We start from the raw sequence: 15212 nt of genomic DNA on the forward strand, positions 1-15212 counted from the left end.
TGCAAATTACTGTTGACATGGTTAGGTAACTGTTGGCATGGTTATGGTACCGCTGATATGGTTAGGTTTACTGTTGACATGATTAGGCTACTGATGTACATTACCAGGAAGGTTAGGTTGGTTGTTGGGGTTTCAAATGGCAAATATTTTTTTCTAGTCGAAAATCACATGTAAATATATTTTCTTTCCGCTTAGAGGCGTCCACCGTATTATAAATATTTTCCAATATTTATTTCGGAATAACACTGCACCGACATTCAATTTTGCTTTGGTCTATTTTATTTCTTCATTTTCTCTAAAAGTCATCATGTACTTTGTAACAGATGTAATGATTTTATTACCTTTCTTTATTCTGAGGAAAAGCATGAAAAATCAGATGGGGAAAATCATTTTCGTCCTATTGCAAACCACACACGGGTGATGATGGCTACGCCCACTCATGATTGAAATTGAATGCCCGCTTTGTGAAAAAGTAAACAAACAGACGATGTAGGCAGGTGAAATGCTACCGCCATCTTCATTTCATGCCAGGAACTAAATTGTATGCGGCCGATGCGGCTGTGGCTTGAGCTTCCCATCTTTCGTGTATTGTCTTTGGCCTAGACTTCAAATGGAGTAGGTGATGCGTATATAGCAAGCCTTTACGTAGCAGCGAACATTTTTATTTGAATAATTTTTGGCCGATGGTTAGGAACTTTCGTGCAAGGCAATGAACTGTCTGATTTGTTTTATATTATTTTTTTTTTATTTATCTGGTCCTTTTTCTAATTGCTGATCTCCTCTTTCTGAATTTCACATCAGTTTCTGGTACTTCGCCTTTCGAATGAGCACCGTCATGTTCTTTGGAAGCTTGAATATCAAGTCAACGGCAACCCACTTTTGCGGGCATGTTCCACACGAACGGGGTTCATCTTCTGGATAATAATACTAATAATAATGATAATAAAAACAATGAGCTATCCGAAATTTCAATCATTTCTGAAACATGAAAGCGGGAATATGAAATAAAAACAAAAAATGACACGGGGAAACGAAAACTAGCCAAGAGGAATGTCGACTGCATCGTACGCTGGTTAAATGTCAGCTGTGGACGAAAGTTCTCGCTCGGCTCCGTCGTCACTTTCTTTTGCAAACAAAAAGAGAGTCAGTATTGGAAACACTGTGAGAGTGAAAGGATGTACCTTCACAGAGTTGTGCTCTTTTATCAGTGAAAACATAGCCGTTTAGAAAGGAGGAGATCTAAGCCACGGTTTGGAAGGAGTCTTATTTTAAAAAGACAGCGGTCTGAGCCACCACACAGCGAACGAGTAAACCAGGTGCAAACATTAACTAAACAAGCAAACATCTCTAATTTGAACATAAATAGGACGAGTGATTCTCAGGCTCAACAGGACATACGTAGGTGCAAATGGATCAAGACGAATTGAAGTTTGCTGTAACCAAGGTAAGGTAGGTGTTTGTTATATTGTTATACGTGATTTATATTTTGGCTGTATTGTACTACCCTGTTTCTGGTCTGGGCAGTAACGTAACTCTTTAAAAGACCTGACAGTTACGCCCAAGACAAAAATCATTGCTGGGAGTTCTATGTAAAATAATTTAAGAGGAAAAATATATCTTTTAAATAGTAAAAAAAAAAAAAACTGAAGATGGTAATATTGATTGTAGGGCGAAATTAATTGAATTTGCATAATTAGTGGAAAACTGGGAATTTAATTTTACGTAACTAGTGGGAATTTAATTTTACGTATCTAGTGAAAGACTGGGAATTTAATTTTAGATAACTAGTGGAAGACTGGGAATTTGATTTTAGATAGCTAATGGAAAACTGGGAATTTAATTTTACATAACTAGTGGAAGACTGGGAATTTAACATTACATAACTTTTGGAAGGCTGGGAATTTAATTTTAAATAACTAGTGGGAGTCTGGGAATTTAATTTTACACAACTAATGGAAAACTGGGAATTTAATTTTTCGTAACTAATGGAAAACCCGGGACGATTGCATGCCAGTCCAACATATGCATTTTTATATCTGTCTGAACAGTGAAAACTAACTGGATATTTCTACAGAAGCAGTCCGCACTGACCGCAAGGAACGTAACCGCGGATACGACATCCACTAGGGATTGGGGCGTCCAATGTATTTCGCCGTGTTTAGTACTGGCCCCTGGGGAGTTAATTACAGTCGTCTGAATAAATATTACTTGAAATAATTGTTCAGTAGGTAAAACTGCATAGAAAAACCGCAACTGCCATAGTCTAGGCCGCCGCGGATAAGTACCACTAACTGTTTATTTTCGTGTTGGTCCGTAACTGCCGTAGCCCAGGATTAATCCTGGCCGTAGCCTGTGATATTCGTGTGAATTTGGATACTCGTGAAATGATACAATTGTCAAAGGTTTCTTCAGTGTCTTGAGTTGGAGGCATTGGTTATTTTTACTGAAGAATCCAGCCATTTCCCACATTATGATATATATTTTTTGGGGGGGTTAAAACACATAAAAAAAAAATTCAATACATAACCTTCGCAAATGCTTAATAAAAGAGAAAGAAATCTAAGCAAATTAAGACTTGTAAGGCTAGACACAAATACCCTCCCCTATCCATCGTTAATACGTCAAAATTGTCAACAGTAGACATCCCTAAGTTACGTTAGGTTGGTATTTTTACGTTTTTCAATTCCATATCAATTCCTAACCATTTTTCTATGGACATTTTGAGTTTTTCATGGAAAAATGGCTAGCTGGAGTCACCAGAGATGGCTGGCTGGAGTCTATCGAAAAATCAACGAGGTAGGTAGTTAAGCACTGGGGCATTCGGACACCCAAATATCGTCGTTATAGCCAACGAAACTTAATGCGTAGTAGATCCAAGAGAATATCATTATATTTTAGAATTTTATGAACGATCAGAAATTGGTGATTCTCAAATAAACGACGGTAAACTATATCAAGTTTGTCATTTTCTGGATGATGGGTTCTGGCCCAGAACCGTCCATAAATTTCCAGACTTTTAATGGAAAAAATTATTTTGCAGTTATAACAGAAAATACTTAGTGTATTGAATAGTGTGTATTAATTAGTTGCTGGTATATTAGCATGATTTTACACCCCAATTGATGTAAATTCCTAAGTCAGTAAATGTATAATAGATAAATAAACAAAATGATAAGAGAATTCCCCCAAGTAATTCTGACGTAAGCACCTCTTGGAGATACGCAATCTTTACCACTAGGATTAATATGGAAGGGGGATTACGTATGGGGATTATGTTCACTGGGGCATTTATTTAAGGATTTTCTACTACCAGGAGTGCCTCTTAGGGGTTTTGTCCCATTGGGGGGGAGGGCTGTTCCCAGGGGGATATAACCTTGGGGATTTTGTTTCTAGAGGAATTTTATTTAAGGGGAATTACATTCATTTGGGGATTTAATCGTACAGGATTTTTTTTACCAGGAGGATTTTCTCTTAAGGGTTTTGTCCCAGGGGGAGGATTTATCTGGGGGATTTTGTTCCTGGATGGATTTCATTTTAAGAGGATAAAATTCACAGGGGATTTAATCTTAAGGGATTATTATACCAGGTGAAGTGTCTATTAGGGGCTTTGACCTAGGGGAACTTTGTACCTAGTGGGAATTTATCCCAGGGGGACTTTGTCCTAGGTGGACTTTGTCCCTAGTGGGAATTTATCCCAGGGTGACTTTGTCCTTCAGTGGGAATTTATCCCAGGAGAATTTTGATCCTGGAAAGATATTATTTTAGGGTGATTTACGTTCCCCGGGGGATTTAAACAAGGATTTGGTACCAGGGGGAGTGTCTCCTATGTTTTTGTTTTTTTTTTGTTCCCTAGGGGGGATTTGTCCTTTGTTCCGTTCCCATAAGGATTTCATTTTGGGGGGTGGGATTACACTCACTGGGTGATTTAATTTACGGTATTTTGTCCCAGGGAGGATTTTCACTTAGGGGTATTTTGTTCCCAGGGGGGTTGGTATTTGTCCTTGGGTACTTTGTTCCCGCAAGGATATTATTTTAGGGGAATTACGCCCATGGGGGAAAATAAATAATATAAAACGTGTTGTTGATCATTTACAGAAGGAAACCGGTCGTTACAGCTCGTTTTTTAAATGTTTTTTTTTTTTTTTTTTTTTTTTTTTTTCAAAACTTCAAAACTGTTCACTTACAAGGCTGTTTTTTAAGCCTGATCGAGCAGGTTCTCGAAAGCACCTGTTTGTGTGTTTATTTGTAATGCATATTTATATCTAAAAGACTTGCTGAGAGAGAGAGAGAAAACAAGGACTTAAATAGAACTTTAGAAGTTCCAGCGAAATTGCAATGCATTGCTACCCTGATGCAATTCTCGCATTTTAATTCATTTGCTTATATTTTTATTATCTGATTGATTCACCGTTCATAATGATAATAGTAATAATAAGTTATTCTATGCAATAGTTCTGAGAATAACGCCTCCAAAAAAGGAGAGCTGCATTGACCACATCCAAAAGGAATACGCTTTCGTTGTTGTTGTTGTTGTTGTATTAAGCCAACACTTCTTGTTGGCATGGGCCTTTCCCTTGTTCGGCCGTAGGTGATCTGAAAAGATTCTTTAGGTACATGTTAGTTTTTTGAAATTGGAAATATCTTTAGTTGTAGAAGATTAAGGATTGGGACAGGGGAAGGATGATGGTGTCAGTAAGAGAGGGCCATCATGTCATATTATAGAAGAAGTTTGAATGAGTGTAAGGCTTTCGAAAATCGGAGAAGCGGTGCAGGTGGGGTTGTCCAACCCTTTACTCCCTTGGGTCCCTGCGGGAGGATTTTAGTTGTAGGTAAAGTTTTTTTAAAAGAATGATAGTGGATGATGTGGATAGAGCCTTACAATGAGGGGATGTGATGAGGGTGATTGATTTTATTAGTTTGATTACCTTGGTGGAGGTAGGTTGTAGAGCACCTGGGCATGCTCTTCTAAGTTTTCAATGATTGTCTTTGTGACTGTGGCAGCTGCATGCTCAGCATCTTGTGCAGGTATTGCATTTTGTGCTGCACCTCTTAGCTGTGCTGTTTCTCTGCATTTCCAGCAGGTAGCTGAAGGAGTGGTTGCCTGTGTTTCTTCTTGACAGTGTTCACATGGTCTGACACTGTTTCCACAATTTTTGTTTTTTTTTCCCAGCAGGCTTTATATCCTAGCCTGAGTCTGTGGATGATCACAGCAAGTTTTCTTGGTGTGTGCCTGTCTATGGGAGGAGGCCCTAGACCAGTCGATTTCTTATACCATCTGGCAGACGGTGAGTTCTTTTCTACCCACTCACGTTGGTCATTTAATCAATTTTTCTTTGCAAGTGGTTTCCATTGCATTTTGACTTGTTGCAGTGCAGGTTGTATATGTACTTGCACTCTGTCAATGTGTTTTGTACTTTTGGCTAGCTCATCAGCCCTCTCATTGCCTGGAATTCCTATGTGACTGGGTATCCAGTTTAAGGTGACAGGTCTTCCTCTTTCGCTGTGCTGGTGTAGCAGTGTTTTAATTCCAGCCAGCAGTGCCTTATTTTCTTTAATTTTCTGTTGTTGCAGGGCTTGCATTGAGGACTTTGAGTCTGTGTGGATGATTACAGGCCCTACTTCATTCTCCAGTGAGTACAGCAGTGCCTGTCTTATTGCTGTTAACTCTGTCTGCATAGTGGAGGCGTGGTTGGAGGTCCTCCAGCAGGCTGTGAAGTTTCTGGAATATACTGCAGCTCCCGTAGTTTGATTCTCAGGATCTACAGTGCCATCAGTGTAGTATGTTTGTGCCCCTATGGTCTCAGTGTTTCTGATTGCTTCATAGGCTGCCGCTCTTAGCTCTTCTCCTGTGCAGTCCTCTTTTGCTCTTGGCAGGCTTGTGTATTTGTATATTGTAGTGTCCTTCTTCCAGGGTGGTAGTTGTTGTGTGCCCTGTGTTGTGTCTGGACCTAGTTGCAGCAGTGTTTCTGCCATGCCTAGACTTTTGATGTTGTCACTTTGGTCCTTACCATAGGAACTCGAAGTTTGAATACGCTTTCGTCTCGGGTCGAGGATATATAACATGAATAATGGAATGCGCTTCGTTCCACGTCCCCTCCTTAGATGGACACCTCTGTCTCATTCTCTGGTGACAGATGAATCTCATTAACAGTTCCTCGCGCCTTCTTTTCCCCTATTTGGGCAGGGTAGGCGGGTGTGGGTGGGGGGCGGGGTTAGTGCAGTCTGTGATCCTCACGCGGTGCAATGTAGGCATTACTTAAGGTTCTTTGAGGCGTCCCTTCTACCCCTAGCGGCCACCCCTTTCGTTTAAATTTGCTGTAACTCCGTTCACGTTTTCAAAACACTTTTTTTACTCTCGATATCCCTTGCAACGTTGAATAACCTCCTCCTCATAGGTCCCAGCGCTTGGCCTTTTGGCCTAAATTTCATATTCCAATTTCGTCTAAGCCGCCTTCGTCTCCTGGTCCCGTCTCTGCCAAATAAAATCTCTGTCGTGATCGTGGGCACGCTTCGTTTGTTTACGCTTCAACGCGAGAGAAGTCTGTCGAGATCGAAACGTTACGTTATACTCGAAGAATGAACGTTTCTCAGTTTTTCTTTTCATAAATATGACGACGAAGCCTGACACGAACGGGAAATGTCTTAGATATTCAGGTTGAAGGTGACACAGGGACCAAACGAAGCCTGCAAGACGCGACATCAACAGACCACCACGCGTGAGCCAACATCAAAGATGCAATTGCCTGAGCGACACGTAGCGCAATTGCGCTTTGAATAATGCAGCTGAACGACGCCATAAACACTTTCCGATTACTGAAAGCTATTTCCTACAATTACATCCTGTTACGTCTTTCGAATGAAAGCCGTGACATTCTTCTTGGAAGCTTGAAGAATTTTAAGGCAGTGACCCCTTATGGTGGTGGGCTTGTTCGTCTTCTGATTAATATTGATGAAATTAACAGATATTAAAATATCCCTTTTACGTAGCTGATGCATAAATCATAGAGGTAAAGCAGACATTTTGTCTTAACTACGACAAGACACGAAAAAAATTTGTCTATTTGTAGGTTTAGTTATTTTTGTACATTTATTTCTTGTTATCATACGCTAAATGAATACTCCTGAAATGAAGTTTACACACGTATAAATATATATATATATATATATATATATTATATATATATATATATATATATTATATATATATATATATATGTATACATATATATATATACCTAATAAAAGGAGCCATAAAAAACACCAAAATATAGAGAGAAAAGTACTATATTTCAGAGACTGCTGTCTCTCTCTTCATCTACCTGAAAAGAGAGACAGCAGGTCTCTGAAATATAGTACATTTCTCTCTATATTTTGGTGTTTTTATGGGCTCCTTTTATTAGATGGAATTCTGTTGTTACAGAACATTTTTACCAGTCATATATATATATATATATATATATATATATATATATATATATATATATATATATATGATATATATATGTGTGTATATATATATATATATATATATATATATATATATATATATATATAATATATATATATATATAATATATATATATATGTGTGTGTGTGTGTGTGTGTTTACTTATGCGGAAAAAAATATATATGATATATATATATATATATATATATTATATATATATATATATATATATATATATATATAGGCTTATGTTTTTATGTAGGCGTATATGTATATATTCATGTATGTATATGTGTCGGTGTATATTGCGTGAGAACTTGGAATATAAAGCTTTGTGTAGGATTGGCGAGGAAGCAAAATAGAGTAAAAAATGTATGGCACATAACACGAGTTAAGAACAATTAAATGTTCTATAATGAAAGCAAAACATGTGGAAGAATATGTAGACTGGAGAGTGACTGGTTTGGCCTGAAAGTGGGTCTGAGAGAAGGGTCTTTTATCTCCATGGCTCTCCAGTATCTTCGTGGAAGGGTGTCCGTAGATGCAGGTGCAAGGTTGTAGCTTAAGAAAATAAGTCCCGAATAGCTCGGATGATTGCAGATGGCACAGCGCTGAAGGGAGATGGTGAATAGAAGCTGCTGAAACTAATGAAAGCTAGAAGAGAAACTCCTTTATGGAAGCGAAGTGTGGATGTAACATGCAGTAGAAAGCAAAATGGTTGAGGGTGTTAAGACGAAATGTCCGAACAGATGGACTTTGAAATCGTTCGGCCACGTGGAAAGAATGGAAGATAAATGGCCGAAACGTGAATAATTCAGAAACTTGAGCTTATAGGATACGAGAGAGACCTCGAAACAGCTGTGATGAGTCTTCTCTGTAAAAGTATGAATGGGCTTTTCTATTGGAAGTTCCCTGCGCCGTCCACTATTCAGGACCATGTCCTAAGGTATAATTTAATTTTGGACAAAAAAAAAACATACGCTTTTGTTCAATCATGGCATACGCACTTTGTTGCTACTTGCTACACCCTTCAAACCTAAGGTTTAACACGTCAATCCTGCCAAAATATATAATGTTAAACATAGACAGGGACGAATTTGAACAAGGACTTGAAAAAAAAAAAAAAACGTCAAGTTCAGCTACGCAAAAACTAGCTCGGCAGCCGTTGTGAAAGAAAGGCATCATCCATTACAGAAACTGGTTCGTGTTAGTTGCCAAAAGCTAAGAAAAAAAAAGAAAGAGAAAAAAGAAAGGAGTGGGATTTTGATACCCACAGAAAACCGGACTGACTCGAATGCTACCCACTTGCAAGCAGGTTGGTATTTGCTGCCCCTTAGTACACTCAGTTAGAGACAGTGATTATTTGCAGGATTTTGATGGTCATAACTGACACTAAAATCATAGAGAAATGTCATTCATTCAATGATAAATTCCCTCCCTAAGAAATCTAGGGCTTAAGGCTCTCTCTCTCTCTCTCTCTCTCTCTCTCTCTCTCTCTCTCTCTCTCTCCTATATGCTTATTTTTAATGGGGAATCCGTTACCGTGCAATAGGTTTCATTTGGGATTTGGTATTGAAAGAAACAGTTATGGCAAGAGGTACCTGTTTAATATTTGTCTAATGCTGAATGAAACTCTTTCACTCTCTCAGCCACTGGCCGGTGTGGTGGCCTGTGCCAGACTCATGATCGTGATTAAATGTAACCCTAAATAGAGTAAAGTCTACTTAGGCTACATTGCTGTAATTTGGTGTGTTTGATGATTGGAGGGTGGATGATCAACATACCAATTTGCAGCCCTCTAGCCTCAGTAGTTTTTAAGAACTGAGGCCGGATAGAAGTAAGTGCGGACGGACAGATGTTAAATTTAGAACGTCGAGGACGATTCGACCAAACCAGATCTAAAGTCCTTCTTCAATGTCATAGGAACCATTGATTTAAGCAAAAAAGTTTATATATTGTGAGGAACGGACATAAAAAAAGTATTAAAAGTCCTTTTAAATGTCATTGACAACACTGATTTAAAAAGAAAAAAATTATATTTTGTAAGAAACGGACTAAAAAAAAAATATGAAGATCCGTTCCGTGAGATGTATTGCCATTTTCGTCTGATTCGGACACCTCTGTCCGACTGCTTTGACAATCGGAGTTATGCAGGGTGTCCATAAAGTCCCAGTACCATTAAAAGCCATAAATACTTCTATGGTACTGGGACTTTATGGACACCGTGCATCTTCGTTCGTTTCGGACCCTTATAGAGCAAATGCGCAAAAAGGGGCGGTGATTGTTTGGGGGGAAGGGGGTGTTTGTGTGGGGTAGGGGAGTTTGGGAGTGGACACTTGTCCTTACAACAAGCCTGACCAAAAAAATCCCTCCGGACATCCTGAAAGTAATTACGTAACGCGAAGATACATGAGGATATAAGTGCCTGTATTTACGTGTGCGTCTGACAGCCGAGTTAAATTAACCCTGTGAGTGTGTGTGTGTGTGTGTGTGTCCGCAACCTATGAGTCAGCTCAACTCTGTAGGAACTTAAAACTCATTCTCTCTCTCTCTCTCTCCTCTTGTTTACGCTACTGAGCCAAATCAAGATAGTTATGTCTTTAAGAAGCTCTGTTATATATATATATATATATATATATATATATATATATATATATATATATATATATATATATAAAGTGTGTGTGCGCGCGCGCAAGCAGTTAAAATACCCACATACGTAAATTGCTGATAAAAAATATACGTATCTATTAACAACACTTTATTCCTGACAACTCGTGATTACGGAAAACGGACAGAACAGGGGTATTTACAGAATACACAGATGGGCACTAGGGACTCTCGTTGTCTCCCATCATGCCCAAGTGCCACGGGTGGGGTTCCAGCCGTGGTTCCAGGCAGCTGTTTTGGAAGAGTCCAGCGTCTTTCCAGGTTAAGCTGTGAACTTGTGGCTCCTTAAGTACGCGAATCCCTGAAGTTTTCTGGACCGTATCTCACTGGTCGTTGGTGCTCGTTTTGTAGAACTTTGTATCATTAAGCGAGCTAATCGTAGTTCTTGTGCAAAAGCCCGTGCTGGCATAAGGCTAGCCCGGTCAAAAAAACAACATTGTGCTTAGAAACGTTGGGTGATCAGATCTGGAGTTTTCAGTTGTCTTTTTAAATGTTAATTTCATGAGTTCCCAAAGGCTGTTTCGTGGTATTCTTTGCTGATGTTGGAATTACTGTGACAGATCATGAGAATCTCGTCGGTATCTTTTCCCAGATATACCCAGGAAAGGAAGTGCCCCTCACCCCCCTTTTTCATTCCTTTTACTGTACCTCCGTTCATATTCTCACATATCTGACTTTCCTCAACCCTCTCTTGAATTATCTTATAATGCTACTTCGATGATATCCTCTGGTTACACCTAAAGGACCTTTTAAAAATCTCGATTTCCCATTCAGCGTTGCATGACCTCATCATACACAAGTTCCAGCGCTTGGCCTTTGGCCTGAATTCTATCCTCCGATTCCAGTTCCTGGAAAGGTCAGTTTCGTGGGCCAATTTTTTTGAAAGAAGTCTTTCGATTGCCTGGCATAGGCGGACGAGAGACAGTCATTTTCCTCAGCTCATTGATAAAACGATGACAAGAGAAGACCCATGAATAACCAAAGATTTTTTTTTCCTTTTAATAATAAGTTTATAATGAAAACTCGGGCTGCAGTTTGGACAGTGCCCATCTGCTTACTTGTGGACATTTAAATTGGGCATTTGGAAACAAAATCCGGTTAAAATATGATCTGACTCAGACCCACTGACGAAATCTTGTACATTCTGGGATGATAATCGAAGAGACATAAATCAATTTGCTTTCCAATACCCTAAAATCATCGGCAATTAGTTTATCAATGTATATTTAAAAAAAAAAATAAGTAGATCTTATAACTCGTCCCTGTTATGACTAACTGGCGTGTCCCGTTTGGTTGAAGTTTTATTTATTTAGTATTATTATTATTATTATTTTTAGTTTTCCAGTCCAGTGTCTTAGTTTTCTGGATATACAATAACATGCCCAAATGTCAGCTGTCTTCGATGTCAGATTTTCCAAAAATATTTCCTCAAAAGATGAGTTAATTAGAAACCTTCGTGGGCTGTTTCCTCGAAATAAGGGAAAAATTAGTCTGCGAAGGAAGTGTCCCCGTTAATCTTCAGATAATGCTGAGCTGAAGGGTATGAATAATTCTCCATTTATCTTTTTATTTCCATTTGGGTCAAGTATTTGGCAAATGCCTCAGGCCCAGAGGTCTGGGCAGGTCTAAACGTATGTCTGCCAGTTGTCCTTCACTCTGCTAGGGTCAAACACTGACTGATGAATTTTCTCGTATCTTAACCTCGGCCAAAAGCCGCCAAACGAGGACATGCTTGAAATTGCCCGTATTTTGGTTACAGGTGGACTGGTCAGTTGGTTTAGTGGTGAGTGTCATGACGTGCCACTCAGATGTTGCATGTTCGCGTCTCACCCAGGTCAATGAAAAACCGCTGGCCTTGTATGGTGTGAGGTCTTTAGCGGTGGAAGGTCGAAACCAGCATTCTTTGGAAGCTTGAATTTCAAGTCAGTGGCCCCTTTGGTGTGCTTGTTCCGTTGTGAATAGATTTCATATACTGAATAATAATAATAATAATAGTAATAATAATAATAATAATAATAATAATAATAATAATAATAATAAGGAAAACCAACCTAAGCATGGCATGGATAGACTATAAGAAAGCCTTCGACATGATATCACACACATGGCTAATAGAATGCCTGAAAATATATGGGGCAGAGGAAAACACCATCAGCTTCCTCAAAAATACAATGCGCAACTGGAATACAATACTTACAAGCTCTGGAATAAGACTAGCAGAGGTTAATATCAGGAGAGGGATCTTCCAGGGCGACTCACTGTCCCCACTACTCTTCGTAGTAGCCATGATTCCCATGACAAAAGTACTACAGAAGATGGGAGCCGGGTACCAACTCAAGAAAAGAGGCAACAGAATCAACCATCTGATGTTCATGGACGACATCAAGCTGTATGGTAAGAGCATCAAGGAAATAGATACCCTAATCCAGACTGTAAGGATTGTATCTGGGGACATCAGGATGGAGTTTGGAATAGAAAAATGTGCCTTAGTCAACATACAAAAGGGCAAATTAACAAGGACTGAAGGGATAAAGCTACCAGATGGGAGCAACATCAAACACATAGATGAGACGGGATACAAATACCTGGGAATAATGGAAGGAGGGGATATAAAACACCAAGAGATGAAGGACACAATCAGGAAAGAATATATGAAGAGACTCAAGGCGATACTCAAGTCAAAACTCAACGGCGGAAATATGATAAAAGCCATAAACACATGGGCAGTGCCAGTAATCAGATACAGCGCAGGAATAGTGGAATGGACGAAGGCAGAACTCCGCAGCATAGATCAGAAAACCAGGAAACATATGATAGTACACAAAGCACTACACCCAAGAGCAAATACGGACAGACTATACATAACACGAAAGGAAGGAGGGAGAGGACAACTAAGTATGGAGGACTGCGTCAACATCGAGAACAGAGCACTGAGGCAATATCTGAAAACCAGTGAAGACGAGTGGTTAAAGAGTGCATGGGAAGAAGGACTAATAAAAGTAGACGAAGACCCACAAATATACAGAGACAGGAGAATGACAAACAGAACAGAGGACTGGCACAACAAACCAATGCACGGACAATACATGAGACAGACTAAAGAACTAGCCAGCGATGACACATGGCAATGGCTACGGAGGGGAGAGCTAAAGAAGGAAACTGAAGGAATGATAACAGCGGCACAAGATCAGGCCCTAAGAACCAGATATGTTCAAAGAACGATAGACGGAAATAACATCTCTCCCATATGTAGGAAGTGCAATACGAAAAATGAAACCATAAACCACATAGCAAGCGAATGCCAGGCACTTGCACAGAACCAGTACAAAAAGAGGCATGATTCAGTGGCAAAAGCCCTCCACTGGAGCCTGTGCAAGAAACACCAACTACCTTGCAGTAATAAGTGGTACGAGCACCAACCTGAAGGAGTGATAGAAAACGATCAGGCAAAGATCCTCTGGGACTATGGTATCAGAACGGATAGGGTGATACGTGCAAATAGACCAGACGGGACGTTGATTGACAAAATCAAGAAGAAAGTATCACTCATTGATGCCGCAATACCATGGGACACCAGAGTTGAAGAGAAAGAGAGGGAAAAATGGATAAGTATCAAGATCTGAAAAGAGAAATAAGAAGGATATGGGATATGACAGTGGAAATTGTACCCATAATCATAGGAAAACTAGGCACGATCCCAAGATCCCTGAAAAAGAATCTGGAAAAACTAGAGGCTGAAGTAGCTCCAGGACTCATGCAGAAGAGTGTGATCCTAGAAACGGGGCACATAGTAAGAAAAGTGATGGACTCCTAAGGAAGCAGGATGCAACCCGGAACCCCAAACTATAAATACCACCCAGTCGAATGGGAGGACTGTGACAAAGCAAAAAAAAAATAAACAAAAATAATAATAATAATAATAATAATAATAATAATAATAATAATAATAATAATAATAGTGTACTTAGGAAGCAGACCCTCTCTCAAGCATACTTTATTAAAAGTAATGGCTACTTCAGCAGCATTACACTTGTAGAGATTCTTCTCTATTTTCCGAATAGCGGCTTTTTCCGTGCTACTTAGACAGGCTAGTAGAGCGCCTATAGAGGTCATGATCAAATAGAGTCTAAATTGGTGTATATATTTGAATTTTACAGATAAACTATGATACCATAGTTATCAAGGTCATTAACGATATATATATATGTCTCTCTCTCTCTCTCTCTCTCTCTCTCTTTCTCTTTCTTGAAGCAAGCGAGCTTTCGTCTGGAGCTGCCAGACACCCTCAGCTGGGAAGCTGAGGGTGGACTGATCTTGAAACGGTGTCCGTCCTCGTTTATATTTGGAGTCGACAGCAGGGGGTCTGCCCCATGCTGATCTACTATTGGCTGGTGGCGGTAGGTCTTCGTTTTCATTGGTGGCTTGAACCGGGTCTCAAGCCACTTTCCACGCGTTGATGGTTGCGATGCTGTAAGTCCTGCAGCCGCCTAGACCTCCTTAGCGGCGCGGTTACGTCGATGGGCGTTTCGCTACGCTGCGGGACGTCACGGCTAACTTGATTATGGTTGGCTGCAGGAGTATCTCGTTCGGGGGCGTTGTCTTCCGTGGGGTTGTCGTGCTCGGTGGTGTCATTGTTGGTGGCAGGTCTTCTCATACTCGTAGGGAGGAGAAATTCTTCCTGCGTCGTATTTAGAATAGGTTTCACTTGCTGGATGAGAAGCGCCTCCAGCAGGCGTAACCGACGGCATCAGGGGCCTTCCCGATGATCTTCGTGTTTTGGATGATCACATCCCGGGAGATGGCCTCTTGATGTTTGGTGCGTGCGTGATTCTTGATAGCCCCCTCTTGGGCGTGGCAGGAGAGTCTCTTCGACAGGCGCATGGTAGTCATACCAACGTAGGCGCCGCTGCAACCGCGGACTGGGCATGTATATTGGTACACCACATGCGTCTGCTTCAGGGGGTCTCGTACCTGTGGAGAGGGGTTATTTTTCTCATAATAAAGGGTCGCGCGTCCTCCGACTTTCTGGTAGTAGATAATTAGGTCGATAATTTTTGGTGTCGTCGGTCGGGGATACATTTTCAGAAATAATTTT

General features: G+C 40.1%; 1 long non-coding RNA gene across 1 annotated transcript in view; it reads left to right on the plus strand.

Annotated features, from left to right (window-relative positions):
• The first annotated feature begins 1093 nt into the window (after positions 1-1093).
• The window catches only part of LOC135205822 (uncharacterized), a 183815-nt gene continuing 169696 nt past the window's right edge, over positions 1094-15212 (plus strand). Inside the window, exon 1 of the long non-coding RNA XR_010312620.1 lies at positions 1094-1444. This is a non-coding gene — a long non-coding RNA (uncharacterized LOC135205822). The remainder of the gene's footprint in view (positions 1445-15212) is intronic.

The sequence above is a fragment of the Macrobrachium nipponense genome, chromosome 24, assembly GCF_015104395.2.
Source record: "Macrobrachium nipponense isolate FS-2020 chromosome 24, ASM1510439v2, whole genome shotgun sequence".
NCBI classification, from domain to species: domain Eukaryota; kingdom Metazoa; phylum Arthropoda; class Malacostraca; order Decapoda; family Palaemonidae; genus Macrobrachium; species Macrobrachium nipponense.